Raw genomic sequence first — 14,201 nt, forward strand, 5'->3', positions numbered from 1 at the left:
CCGTCTTCTTCTTAAAGATCCATTTGTTTTCTATCGCTCACCGATCATCGGGCAAGTCAGTCAAAGTCCATACTTTGTTTTCATACATGGATTCTATCTCGGATTTCATGGCTTCTAGCCATTTGTTGGAATCTGGGCCCGCCATTGCTTCTTCATAGTTCGAAGGTTCACCGTTGTCTAACAACATGATTTCCAGGACAGGGTTGCCGTACCACTCTGGTGCGGAACGTGTCCTTGTGGACCTACGAAGTTCAGTAGCAACTTGATCCGAAGTACCTTGATCATCATCATTATTTTCCTCTTCAGTTGGTGTCGGCATCACAGGAACATTTTCCTGAGCTCCACTACTATCCCGTTCAAGAGGTAGTACTTCATCGAGTTCTACTTTCCTCCCACTTACTTCTTTCAAGAGAAACTCTTTTTCCAGAAAGGATCCGTTCTTGGCAACAAAGATCTTGCCCTTGGATATTAAGTAGAAGGTATACCCAATGGTTTCTTCAGGGTATCCTATGAAGACGCATTTGTCCGACTTGGATTCGAGCTTTTCAGGTTGAAGTTTCTTGACATAAGCATCACATCCCCAAACTTTTAGAAATGACAGCTTAGGTTTCTTCCCAAACCATAATTCATACGGTGTCGTCTCAACGGATTTAGACGGTGCCCTATTTAAAGTGAATGTAGCTGTCTCTAGAGCGTATCCCCAAAATGATAGCGGTAAATCGGTAAGAGACATCATAGATCGCACCATATCTAGTAGAGTGCGATTACGATGTTTGGACACACCGTTACGCTGAGGTGTTCCAGGCGGCGTGAGTAGTGAAACGATTCCACATTTTCTTAAGTGTGTACCAAACTCGTGACTTAAATATTCTCCTCCATGATCCGATCGTAAGAATTTTATCTTTCGGTCATGTTGATTCTCTGCTTCATTCTGAAATTCCTTGAACTTTTCAAAGGTCTCAGACTTGTGTTTCATCAAGTAGACATATCCATATCTACTCAAGTCATCAGTGAGAGTGAGAACATAACGATATCCTCCGCGAGCCTCAATGCTCATTGGACCGCACACATCGGTATGTATGATTTCCAACAAGTTGGTTGCTCGCTCCATTGTTCCGGAGAACGGGATCTTGGTCATTTTGCCCATGAGGCATGGTTCGCATGTGTCAAATGATTTATAATCAAGAGACTCTAAAAGTCCATCAGCATGGAGCTTCTTCATGCGCTTGACACCAATGTGACCAAGGCGGCAGTGCCACAAGTATGTGGGACTATCGTTATCAACTTTACATCTTTTGGTATTCACGTTATGAATATGTGTAACATTACGTTCGAGATTCATTAAGAATAAACCATTGACCATTGGGGCATGACCATAAAACATATCTCTATATAAATAGAACAACCATTATTCTCGGATTTAAATGAGTAGCCAGCTCGTATTAAACAAGATCCAGATACAATGTTCATGCTCAAACTTGGCACTAAATAACAATTATTGAGGTTTAAAACTAATCCCGTAAGTAAATGTAGAGGTAGCGTGCCGACGGCGATCACATCGACCTTGGAACCATTCCCGACGCGCATCGTCACCTCGTCCTTCGCCAGTCTCCGCTTATTCCGCAGCTTTTGCTGTGAGTTACAAATGTGAGCAACGACACTGGTATCAAATACCCAGGAGTTACTACGAGTACTGGTGAGGTACACATCAATTACATGTATATCAAATATACCTTTAGTGTTGCCGGCCTTCTTGTCCGCTAAGTATTTGGGGCAGTTCCGCTTCCAGTGACCCTTCCCCTTGCAATAAAAGCACTCAGTTTCAGGCTTGGGTCCATTCTTTGACTTCTTCCCGGCAACTGGCTTACCGGGCGCAGCAACATCTTTGCCGTCCTTCTTGAAGTTCTTCTTACCCTTGCCCTTCTTGAACTTAGTGGTCTTATTGACCATCAACACTTGATGTTCTTTCTTGATTTCAACCTCTGCTGACTTCAGCATTGAAAATACTTCAGGAATGGTCTTCACCATCCCCTGCATATTGTAGTTCATCACAAAGCTCTTGTAGCTTGGTGGGAGCGACTGAAGGATTCTGTCAATGACCGCCTCATCCGGGAGGTTAATGTCCAGCTGGGATAGGCGGTTGTGCAACCCAGACATTTTGAGTATATGCTCACTGACAGAACTATTTTCCTCCATCTTACAACTATAGAACTTGTCGGAGACTTCATATCTCTCGACCCGGGCATGAGCTTGGAAAACTAGTTTCAGCTCCTCGAACATCTCATATGCTCCATGTTGCTCAAAACGCTTTTGGAGCCCCGGTTCTAAGCTGTAAAGCATGCCGCACTGAACGAGGGAGTAATCATCAGCGCGAGTCTGCCAAGCATTCATAATGTCTTGGTTCTCCGGGACGGGTGCATCACCTAGCGGTCCTTCTAGGACATATTGTTTCCTGGCAGCTATGAGGATGATCCTCAGGTTCCGTACCCAGTCCGTATAGTTGCTGCCATCATCTTTCAGCTTGGTTTTCTCTAGGAACGCGTTGAAGTTCATGTTGACATGAGCGTTGGCCATTTGATCTACAAGACATATTTGCAAAGGTTTTTAGACTAAGTTCATTATAATTAAGTTCATCTAATCAAATTATTATTATAATGAACTCCCACTCAGATTAGACATCCCTCTAGTCATCTAAGTGTTACACGATCCGAGTCGACTAGGCCGTGTCCGATCATCACGTGAGACGGACTAGTCATCGTCGGTGAACATTCTCATGTTGATCGTATCTTCCATACGACTCGTGTTCGACCTTTCGGTCTCCGTGTTCCGAGGCCATGTCTGTACATGCTAGGCTCGTCAAGTTAACCCTAAGTGTTTTGCATGCGTAAAACTGTCTTACACCCGTTGTATGTGAACGTAAGGATCTATCACACCCGATCATCACGTGGTGCTTCGAAACGATGAACTTTAGCAACGGTGCACAGTTAGGGGAGAACACTTCTTGAAATTGTTGTAAGGGATCATCTTATTTACTACCGTCGTTCTAAGTAAACAAGATGCGTAAACATAATAAACATCACATGCAATTATATAGTAGTGACATGATATGGCCAATATCATATAGCTCCATTGATCTCCATCTTTGGGGCTCCATGATCATCTTGTCACCGGCATGACACCATGATCTCCATCATCATGATCTCCATCACCATGTCTTCATGAAATTGTCACGCCAACGACTACTTCTACTTCTATGGCTAACGCGTTTAGCAATAAAGTAAAGTGATTTACATGGCGTTCTTCAATGACAGCAGGTCATACAAAAAAATAAAGACAACTCCTATGGCTCCTGCCGGTTGTCATACTCATCGAAATGCAAGTCGTGATTCCTATTACAAGAACATGATCTCATACATCACAATATGTCATTCATCATTCATCACAACTTCTGGCCATATCACATCACATGACAATTGCTGCAAAAACAAGTTAGACGTCCTCTAATTGTTGTTGCATCTTTTACGTGGCTGCAATTGGGTTCTAGCAAGAACGTTTTCTTACCTACGAATAACCACAACGTGATCTTGTCAACTTCTATTTACCCTTCATAAGGACCCTTTTCATCGAATCCGCTCCAACTAAAGTGGGAGAGACAGACACCCGCCAGCCACCTTATGCAACTAGTGCATGTCAGTCGGTGGAACCGGTCTCACGTAAGCGTACGTGTAAGGTTGGTCTGGGCTGCTTCATCCCACAATACCGCTAAAGCAAGATAAGACTAGTAGTGGCAAGCAAGTTGACAAGATCTATGCCCACAACAAAATTGTGTTCTACTCGTGCAATAGAGAACTACGCATAGACCTAGCTCATGATGCCACTATTGGGGAACGTTGCAGAAAATTAAAAATTTTCCTACGGTTTCACCAAGATCCATCTATGAGTTCATCTAAGCAACGAGTCATGGGAGAGATATTGCATCTACATACCACTTTGTAGATCGCGCGGAAGCGTTCAAAAGAACGGGGTTGAAGTAGTCGTTCTCGTCGTGATCCTATCACCGGAGATCCTAGCGCCGAACGGACGGCACCTCCGCGTTCAACACACGTACGGTCAGCGTAACGTCTCCTCCGTCTTTATCCAGCAAGGGGGAAGGAGAGGTTGATGATGATGGCTCCAGCAGCAGCACAACGGCGTGGTGGTGATGGAACAACAGCACTCCGGCAGGGCTTCGCCAAGCACGTGACGGAGGAGGAAGAGGTGTAGTAGCGGGAAGGGGCGCCAGGACTTCAGGGTGCGGCTGCCCCCTCCCCCCTCCCTTTATATAGGCCCCCAGGGGGGGCGCCGGCCCTGGGAGATCCAATCTCCCAAGGGGGCGGCGGCCAAGGGGGGTGGAGTACCCCCCAAGCCAAGTGGGGTGCCCCCCCCACCCTAGGGTTTCAACCCTAGGCGCAGGGGGTGGGACAAGGGAGGCGCACCAGCCCACTAAGGGCTGGTTCCCCTTCCCACTTCGGCCCTTGGGGCCCTCCGGGATGGGTGGCCCCACCCGGTGGACCCCCGGGACCCTTCCGGTGGTCCCGGTACAATACCAGGTGACCCCGAAACTTTCTCGATGGCCGAAATACCACTTCCTATATAGTTTTCTTTACCTCCGAACCATTCCGGAACTCGTCGTGACGTCCGGGATCTCATCTGGGACTCCGAACAATATTCGGTATGCTGCATACTCATATTCATACAACCCTAGCGTCACCGAACCTTAAGTGTGTAGACCCTACGGGTTCGGGAGACACGTAGACATGACCGAGACGGCTCTCGGGCAATAACCAACAGCGGGATCTGGATACCCATGTTGGTTCCCACATGCTCTTCAATGATCTCATCAGATGAACCACGATGTCGAGGATTCAAACAACCCCGTATACAATTCCCTTTGTCAATCGGTACGTTACATGCCCGAGACTCGATCATCGGTATCCCAATACCTCGTTCAGTCTCGTTACCGGCAAGTCACTTTACTCGTACCGTAATGCATGATCCTGTGACCAAACACTTGGTCACTTTGAGCTCATTATGATGATGCATTATCGAGCGGGCCTAGAGATACCTCTCCGTCATACGGAGTGACAAATCCCAGTCTCGATCCGTGTCAACCCAACAGACACTTTTGGAGATACCTGTAGTGCACCTTTATAGTCACCCAGTTACGTTGTCACATTTGGTACACCCAAAGCACTCCTACGGTATCCGGGAGTTACACGATCTCATGGTCTAAGGAAGAGATACTTGACATTGAAAAAGCTCTAGCAAAACGAACTACACGATCTTGTGCTATGCTTAGGATTGGGTCTTGTCCATCACATCATTCTCCTAATGATGTGATCCCGTTGTCAATGACATGTAATGTCCATAGTCAGGAAACCATGACTATCTATTGACCAACGAGCTAGTCAACTAGAGGCTCACTAGGGACATGTTATGGTCTATGTATTCACACGTGAATTACAATTTCCGGATAATACAGTTATAGCATGAATAAAAGACAATTATCATGAACAAAGAAATATAATAATAACCCTTTTATTATTGCCTCTAGGGCATATTTCCAACAAAAACCTAGGCTCTGATACCACTGTTGGGTAACGTAGTAATTTCAGAAAAATTCCTATGCACACGCAAGATCATGGTGATGTATAGCAACGAGAGGGAGAGTGTTGTCCATGTACCCTCGTAGACCGAAAGCGGAAGCGTTATAACAACGCGGTTGATGTAGTAGTACGTCTTCACGATCAGACAGATCCAAGTACCGAACGTACGGCACCTCCGAGTTCAGCACACGTTCAGATCGATGATGATCCCCGGACTCCGATCCAGCAGGGTGTCGGGGAAGAGTTCTGTCAGCACGATGGCGTGGTGACGATGATGATGTTCTACCGACGCAGGGCTTCGCCTAAGCACCGCTACGATATGACCGAGGTGGAATATGGTGGAGGGGGGCACCGCACACGTCTAAGGAACGATCATGAAGATCAACTTGGGTGTCATGAGGTGCCCCCCTGCCCCCGTATATAAAGGAGGGAGGGGGGAGGTGCGGCCGGCCCTCTAGGGGTGCGCCTGGAGGAGTCCTACTCCCACCGGGAGTAGGACTCCCCCTCTTGCCTTGTTGGAGAAGGAAGGGGGAAGGGGGAAAGAGGAAAGGGGGGCGCCCCCCCTTCCTTGTCCTATTCAGAATAGGGGGGAGGGGGCGCGCGGCCTGCCCTGGCCGGCCCTCCTCTTCTCCTTAGGGACCATGTAGGCCCATTAACCCCCCCCCCCCTTGGGGGGGGGGTTCCGGTAACCCACGGTACTCCGGTAAAATCCCGATTTCACCTGGAATGATTCCGATATCCAAATATAGGCTTCCAATATATCAATCTTTATGTCTCGACACTTTCGAGACTCCTCGTCATGTCCGTGATCACATCCGGGACTCCGAACAACCTTCGGTACATCAAAACTATAAACTCATAATATAACTGTCATCGTAACATTAAGCGTGCGAACCCTACGGGTTCGAGAACTATGTAGACATGACCTAGAACAGTTTCCGGTCAATAGCCAATAGCGGAACCTGGATGCTCATATTGGCTCCTACATATTCTACGAAGATCTTTATCGGTTAAACCGCATAACAACATACGTTGTTCCCTTTGTCATCGGTATGTTACTTGCTCGAGATTCGATCGTCGGTATCCAATACCTAGTTCAATCTCGTTACCGGCAAGTCTCTTTACTCGTTCCGTAATGCATCATTCCGTAACTAACTCATTAGCTACATTGCTTGCAAGGCTTATAGTGATGTGCATTATCGAGAGGGCCCAGAGATACCTCTCCGACCATCAGAGTGACAAAACCTAATCTCAAAATACGCCAACTCAACATGTACCTTTGGAGACACCTGTAGAGCTGCTTTATAATCACCCAGTTACGTTGTGATGTTTGGTAGCACACAAAGTGTTCCTCCAGTAAAAGGGAGTTGCATAATCTCATAGTTATAGGAACTTTGTATAAGTCATGAAGAAAGCAATAGCAATATACTAAACGATCAAGTGCTAAGTTAACAGAATGGGTCAAGTCAATCACACCATTCTCCTAATGATGTGATCCCATTAATCAAATGATAACACATGTCTATGGTTAGGAAACATAACCATCTTCGATTAATGAGCTAGTCAAGTAGAGGCATACTAGTGACATTAAGTTTGTCTATGTATTCACACACGTATCATGTTTCCGATTAATACAATTATAGCATGAATAATAAACATTTATCATGGTATGAGGAAATAAATAATAACTTTATTATTGCCTCTAGGGCATATTTCCTTCACCGGTTCCCTCCCCACTCACCCCCACTTCCCTCCCCCACGACCCGCTCCTCCTCTGCCCCTCCTGATTGGATCGGAGGGATCGAACCCGTCTTCGCTTGACCCCCCTGTCGCCACCTCTCACTGGCGCCCGTCTCCCCTTCTCCTCCTCCCGTCTGGATCTGGGCAGAGCGCCCGACCCCGCTGGCGTCCCTACGCCTGGCGCCCGCTGGCCGCGCATTGACCCCGTTGCGCCCCGGCGCTCTCTCGTCGCCCAACAACCGCCGCCGCTCGGAACCCTCCTCGCTGGAGCCACGACGCCGCCGGACTGCGTCCCCGTCGTCCCCCTCAACGGCCGCCAACGGACCACGCCGGACATGCTGCCTCGCTTCTCCCTCACCGGACGCCATCATGCCTCGCCGCCCTCGTCTCGTCAATGGCCGTGAGTAACCCCCCTTCACCTCCCCTTACGACTCCCCACCATATTCGCCGAACCCTGCGGCCGCCGCTCGTCGCTACGTCATCCCGCCACTGCCCGAGGATCCCTCCCCGCACCTCCCCGGCCACGGGCCGCGACCCGCTTGGCCCTGCCGCTCGCTGACTGGCTCCTAGCCCATGCGCCCACAAGCCCGTGCATTCGGGCGGGCGCCCACGCCTGCACCCTCGCGGTTGATACCCGCTCGCCCGACGCCCGCTAAACCCTCTGTGTGCCACTGACCAAGGGGCCCCACGCCCTCTTTCCTGTAAACAAAAATAGATTGTATGAATAAAAATGATTAATTAGTTAATTAGGAAATTAATTAAGTTAACTAACCTCGCTTAATTAGCCTAGTGGACTAATTAGTAATTTAAACCTGTTTAATTAATTAAGTCAATGACAGATGGGCCCCACTGCCCCCATTGACCAGCCAACCTAGTAAATATGTTGATTGTTGACTCTGCTGACATCAGAATGATGTCATGCTGGCGCAATAAGTCCTTTTTTGAGTTAAAGATAATCCCAAAAATTGTTGAAATCTTTGAAAATTCTTAGAAAATAATCCCTAGCTCGGATGAAAATACTTTGTACATGAAAGTTGCTCAGAACGACGAGACAAATCCGGATACGCAATCCGTTCATCTGTCACATGTTCCTAGCATAGCAAACATGCAACCTTTCCCCTCCAGTTCATCTGTCTGACAGACGTCCGGAACCGTGAAAACCTTCCCGGACATTTTCCCCCTTTGCCTGTATCTTCTAGCGCTGCGTTAGAACACCTCTAGCCCCTCTTATTGTCTTCTTATGCTTATGTTTGCGTGTATTTACTATTTCTTCCCCCTCTTCCTCTGGTAGACCCTGAGACCATTGCTGATGCCACTATCATCGACTACGTCACCGACGACCCTCCTTCTTGTCAGAGCAACCAGGCAAGCCCCCCTTTGATCATCCCGATATCGCCCATTCTATACTCCTATGCTTGCATTAGATTTTGCTGCTGTTATTGTTTTCTCCTATTCTGATGCATAGCCTGCTTTTGTACCTGCTATTGTTACCTACCTGCTTATCCTAAATTACTTAGTATAGGTTGGTTAGTGATCCATAAGTGACCCCAACTTGTCCTTGTTGCCCCTACTTCATATTTGACGACTCGATCAACGTGATCGACGACCAGAGCCTGACACCTCAAATCACATCACGCCCCTTTTGTTGCTCGACTCTGCACAGCTACTATCAAGTGATAAGGGCGATCCCTCATAACGCACTCCTGATGATAATTCTGTAGTGTAGCTATTCGGTCGTGGTCATCGAGGGTGATTTTCTCTTTCACCATTCCCGAATACGGCTTTGTCGTTCAACACCTCAAGTGTGAACCTCGAGGGTGGTCTCTCTTACGTTCACCTTGATGATTACATTGAGCGGAATCCACCGGGGGTGATTCCTCGGGTTTTCCCCTTGATGTCTGGACACACAGTTACCTTGGCTTTACTTGAAACCTTTGTTGAAGTCGGGCGGGCCCGTTGAGCACCCGCGAGTTGATGTGAAAGTCGGGCGGGCCCGTTGAGCACCCGCGAGTTTTCCACGTGGCACGGCCGGGCAGTCTGGGCCCTTGCCGTAAGTCCATGAGACGGGGCGACGGGGTCACCTTATCGTGAGTCTCTGCTCATTTCATTGATCCCCCAATGCACTAACAGGTTTGGGTATTTGTTCTGAGTTGGCCTCTGGCCTTTACGCACTAACCACCACGCGAGAATAGATATGGGCCTCGACATCGCGGTATCAGCCGAAGCTTTGTCAGACGTCCAGTTCAGCAGTGCAGCACGGTCTGATCATGCTGGCCATCTAAGGCGGTGCTGGTATCCACCCTGCTCGCAACGACCCGGAGTGCTGCAGGCGATGGGACCAAGACCCCAGAGTGCTTAGGATGTAGACCGGCAGGGACCTCTGTGCTGAGCCTAGGTAGGGCTGCGACGTGTTGATCTTCCGAGGGCGGGCATTGACCCCAGAAAGGTGTGTCCGGCCAGAGTGATCGAGCGTGTTGGGTAACTGGTGCACCCCTGCACGGAAGATATATATTCAAATACCGTATCCACTGTAATGGACATTCAGACTTATATCCTGATCTTATATAACTAGAAATGGATACTTGAGATATCTGATGGATATGTGGCTCTGGGATTGCTTTCTTGCAGGGAGTCGAGGAAGGATCTCTAGGCGTTGTTGTTACAACATGTTTGCTAAATATTAAAATGCTACTCTTTACTCTTCTACATGCTACAAGATGTTTGGAGCTGCTTGAAGATGCTAGTCTTTGATAGGCTAGGCCTTCCCCCTCTATTTGGCATTCTGCAGTTCAGTCCACAGATACAACCCTTCCATTTGATACCAAGGCATACTTAGTATAGATTTGATGCTTGCTAGTACTTTGGATGAGTACTCACCGTTGCTTTGCTACCCTTTCCCCCCTTCTTTCTTCTTTCCGGTTGATGCAACCAGATGGTGGATCCTTGGAGCCAGATGCCACCACCGATGGATGCTACTACGTGGAGACCGCTGATGACCAGGAGTAGTTAGGAGGTACCAGGCAGGAGGCCTTGCCTCTTCGATCGTTGTTGCTTTTGTGCTAGCCTTCTTAAGTCATCCTTGTTTAACTTATGTCTGTACTCAGATATTGTTGCTTCCGCCAACTCTTGTGTATAGAGCTACGTATCGAGCCCTCGAGGCCCCTGGCTTGTAATATAAAGCTTGTATTATTTTATTTGTGTCTAGAGTTGTGTTGTGATATCTTCCCGTGAGTCCCTGATCTTGATCGTACACATTTGCATGTATGATTAGTGTACAGTCGAAACGGGGGCGTCACAAGTTGGTATCAGAGCCGACTACCTGTTGGATCCCCCTTTCCAACTCCTTGGACAAAGTTGAGTCTAGTCTTTGAAAGGAAAACTGATTTACTAACATGGCCGTGCGGCTTACGGGCCCACGTTGCCATTGGGTGGTATTAGGATCTTTTACTCCTCATCTATACTCTGGGACTCTAATCTCTCTTCTCTTCGGGTTAAATGGTTTTGATAACTCTAACTCTAGGTTCTCATAAATACTTTCTCCCGGAGAGCCCCTCACACCAGATGATTGCTTGGTGCACTAGAAGATCTTGAAGATACTCTCTGATGTTTTACCGAGTCCCTCCTACCCTTCGCCGTTGCGATCCCTACCACTGATAAATCCTGTAACTACCTATGTTGTCGTTCATACCTTCTTTCCCAGTTCCTGTTTTTATTACAAGATGTTCTGAAATATTCTTTGATGTTCCGAGAATTCTTTATGCTTACTGCCTTGGAGTTCCTTGTCGCATGAATATCCCTATGGATAATTACTCGCTCTTATCGAGTATCCATTCATCCCCAGTTATTCCTATGCTTCGTAAGATACTTTGTAATACAATCTGAGCTTTCGATGACCTCTGTCGCCTATTGCTCTAGAAGGTCTTACCTGCCTACACTCTGGTTAATTCCATATGCCTAGCAGTATCCATTGACGTCCATTGTCATTATCATCTTGAGTCTTTCAATTTGATATGTGTGTGTCGCAATCATCAGTTGATTCTTATAGATTATCTTTCCGGATTAGACGTCTTCCTGAACATGAGCTGGTTCTTGGCCAATCAGATTGCCATTGATTGTGCCCTAAGTCTATTCAACTTATCCATCCTTGGTCAGAGCGTTTGCTTTTGATCCCTTGATTTTGGAAATCGTAATTCCTTTGCATTTGAACTCTGAATTAGTCAGTTGCTTCCATAATTCGATATCCTTGCATTCTTTCTACTTCTGGTTGAGTACTGATGCTCACATCAGGTCCCTTGTGAACCACTAGATCCTTTGTGGGGTTCTATCCGACAATGTCCTTCTTATACAGTAACCTTTTGAGCTTTTCCTCGGATACATAATGCCTTTGGTAAATTGTATCCCCCGTTCTTGTCAAACATACCCTTCTTCCGGGCTTTATTTTACTCGTGAAGTTTGTGGTATATGTTCCTAAGATGCCGCAGTGGGTTGAGCCTACGCCTTCCCTATTCTGTGTGAACCTGAAGATTATGCGGGTTATATCGACCGGCGTTTCTTTGGATAAAATTTCAATTCTACAAGTTTGTCATAAACGAGAAGTAAATGAAAAGTTGTGCATTAAAGAAGTGGGAGTCGACCTTGAGCCTTGTGTTCATGCCCATGGACCCGATGTGGAACTTAACATGGAAGCTTCTTGTTATAATAATAGCCCCCTTGCGATAAGTTCATCTTGTATCCATGTTTGGTCCTTTGCAATTGTGGTTCCGACCATATTGTCCTCCTTTGATTCCCTTTCTCGGACAAGTTAAAGTACTTGTCTTCTGCAGAGCTTTTCATCTGTCCAACCTCTATCCGGTTCTACCTTTGAGTATTACCCTTTGGTATCTCGAGAATATCACAGGACTACATAACTTATTATGAGTTCTTGATCAATTATTATTTCTCGCTGATTCAAATTTTCCACTGGTTTGGAGTTGTTAGACGCTCGAGAATACATATAACTTATTCGAGTCTACACTTTCCTTTCCATTGTTTTGTTTAATCTTTCTTGTAACCTATCTTATCTGAGCAGTGATACTTCCCTGCTTATGTAAACACCTCGGTGTATAAGCTCTGTCTCTAAGACCTTGTTACTATTGTTGATGACATTACGGTAGCCATAGATGGACGAGAACTTTGCCTATTGGTCCGCCCCGTCTTAACGAGCAGGAAAATGGTTCTCTTCGTCCCTCTCCCTTGGTACCAACGTTGTAGCCAACATAACTGACAGGTTGTCCTCTGACCTGCCTTGCTATCATGACCGTGCAAAATGTAACGCCTTCTTGCTTTTAACCCACATGGTGGGCCCATAACCCACAGTTCCACAGGATCGAAACCTGACTCTCCTTTACATCTTTGTCTTCTAAAATTGTTCCCCACGCTTGGTTTCGTATGTAATTCACGAGCCACCTTCTTGTGATCTGTTCTGGTATCAGATGCAATACTTATTCTCGATGCTTTGAACCCCTTTTACCCTCTGTTTCAGACATCGAACGGTTGCCTACCCAGTTGAAGCTTCTTATTGCACCTCCTTACATTGCTCTCGAGGACTTGCTTGAATTTTAACTCGAGAGATGCCTCTATACTGTGTTCACTGAGATAGCCCCCAAGTATCTATCTTGTGTTGAGCTCCGTCCTTCCCGAGTCTTTCCCCCTTATTCCACACCTTAAATCTCGGGACGAGATTTCTTGTAGTGGAGGAGAATTGTGACGCCCGGATATTTAAGCTACAGTAACCCTCCATTAATGTTGCCGCGTCACCACGATTACTGTTGGTAAACTCGCGTTGTTTCAAACCTCGTTCAAATTCAAATTTAAATTCGAGTCAATCTTTAAAAGTTTCCAAATGTCAAAACTAAAATATTCTAGGTGTTGCAGATAATGCCTGGATATTTGTCATGGTGAACCAACATTTTTATAAATTGGTTTACTGCCCTAAAATAAATAAAACATCTGCTAAAGTAATATTTATAAATGTTTTTTTAAGTTACAAAAAAAATCCAAGGTATATTAGATGCTCACCAAATCATTTATGCATGTGTCTAAATTTTGCATTGTGGTTATACGACCAAGTCTCATTTTAATTAAAAGTCAATTGCTAGTGGTTTTAAAATAAAACAGAAAAATTTAAAAGGAGAAGGGACCCCCCCTCTTTGCCCGGGCCTTAGCTAGTGGGCAGGCCCAGCCGGCCCAGCAGATCAAGCGAGCCCAGCCGCCCCCTTGCTCCCCTTACCCACCCTGAGCCAAACCCTAGCCGGTTCCCTCCCCACTCGCCCCACTTCCCTCCCCCACGACCCGCTCCTCCTCTGCCCCCCCGATTGGATTGGGGGGGGGGTCGAACCTGTCTCCACCTGACCCCCCCGTCGCCACCTCTCGCCGGCGCCCATCTCCCCTTCTCCTCCTACCGTCTGGATCTGGGCAGAGCGCCCGACCCCGCTGGCGTCCCTACGCCTGGCGCCCGCTGGCCGCGCATTGACCCCGTTACTCCCCGACGCTCTCCCATCGCCCGACAACCGCCGCCGCTCGGATCCCTCCTTGCTGGAGCCACGACGCCGCCGGACCGCGTCCCAGTTGTCCCCCTCAATGGCCGCCAACGGACCATGCCGCCCTCGCCGGACACGCCGCCTCGCCTCTCCCTCACCGGACGCCATCACGCCTCGCCGCCCTCGTCTCGTCAACGACCGTGAGCAACCGCCCTTCGCCTCCCCTTACGACTCCCCGCCGTATTCGCCGAACCCCGCGGCCGCCGCTCGTCGCTACGTCGTCCCGCCACATCGCCGC

This window comes from Triticum aestivum, chromosome 4B, assembly GCF_018294505.1.
Source record: "Triticum aestivum cultivar Chinese Spring chromosome 4B, IWGSC CS RefSeq v2.1, whole genome shotgun sequence".
Taxonomy (NCBI): domain Eukaryota; kingdom Viridiplantae; phylum Streptophyta; class Magnoliopsida; order Poales; family Poaceae; genus Triticum; species Triticum aestivum.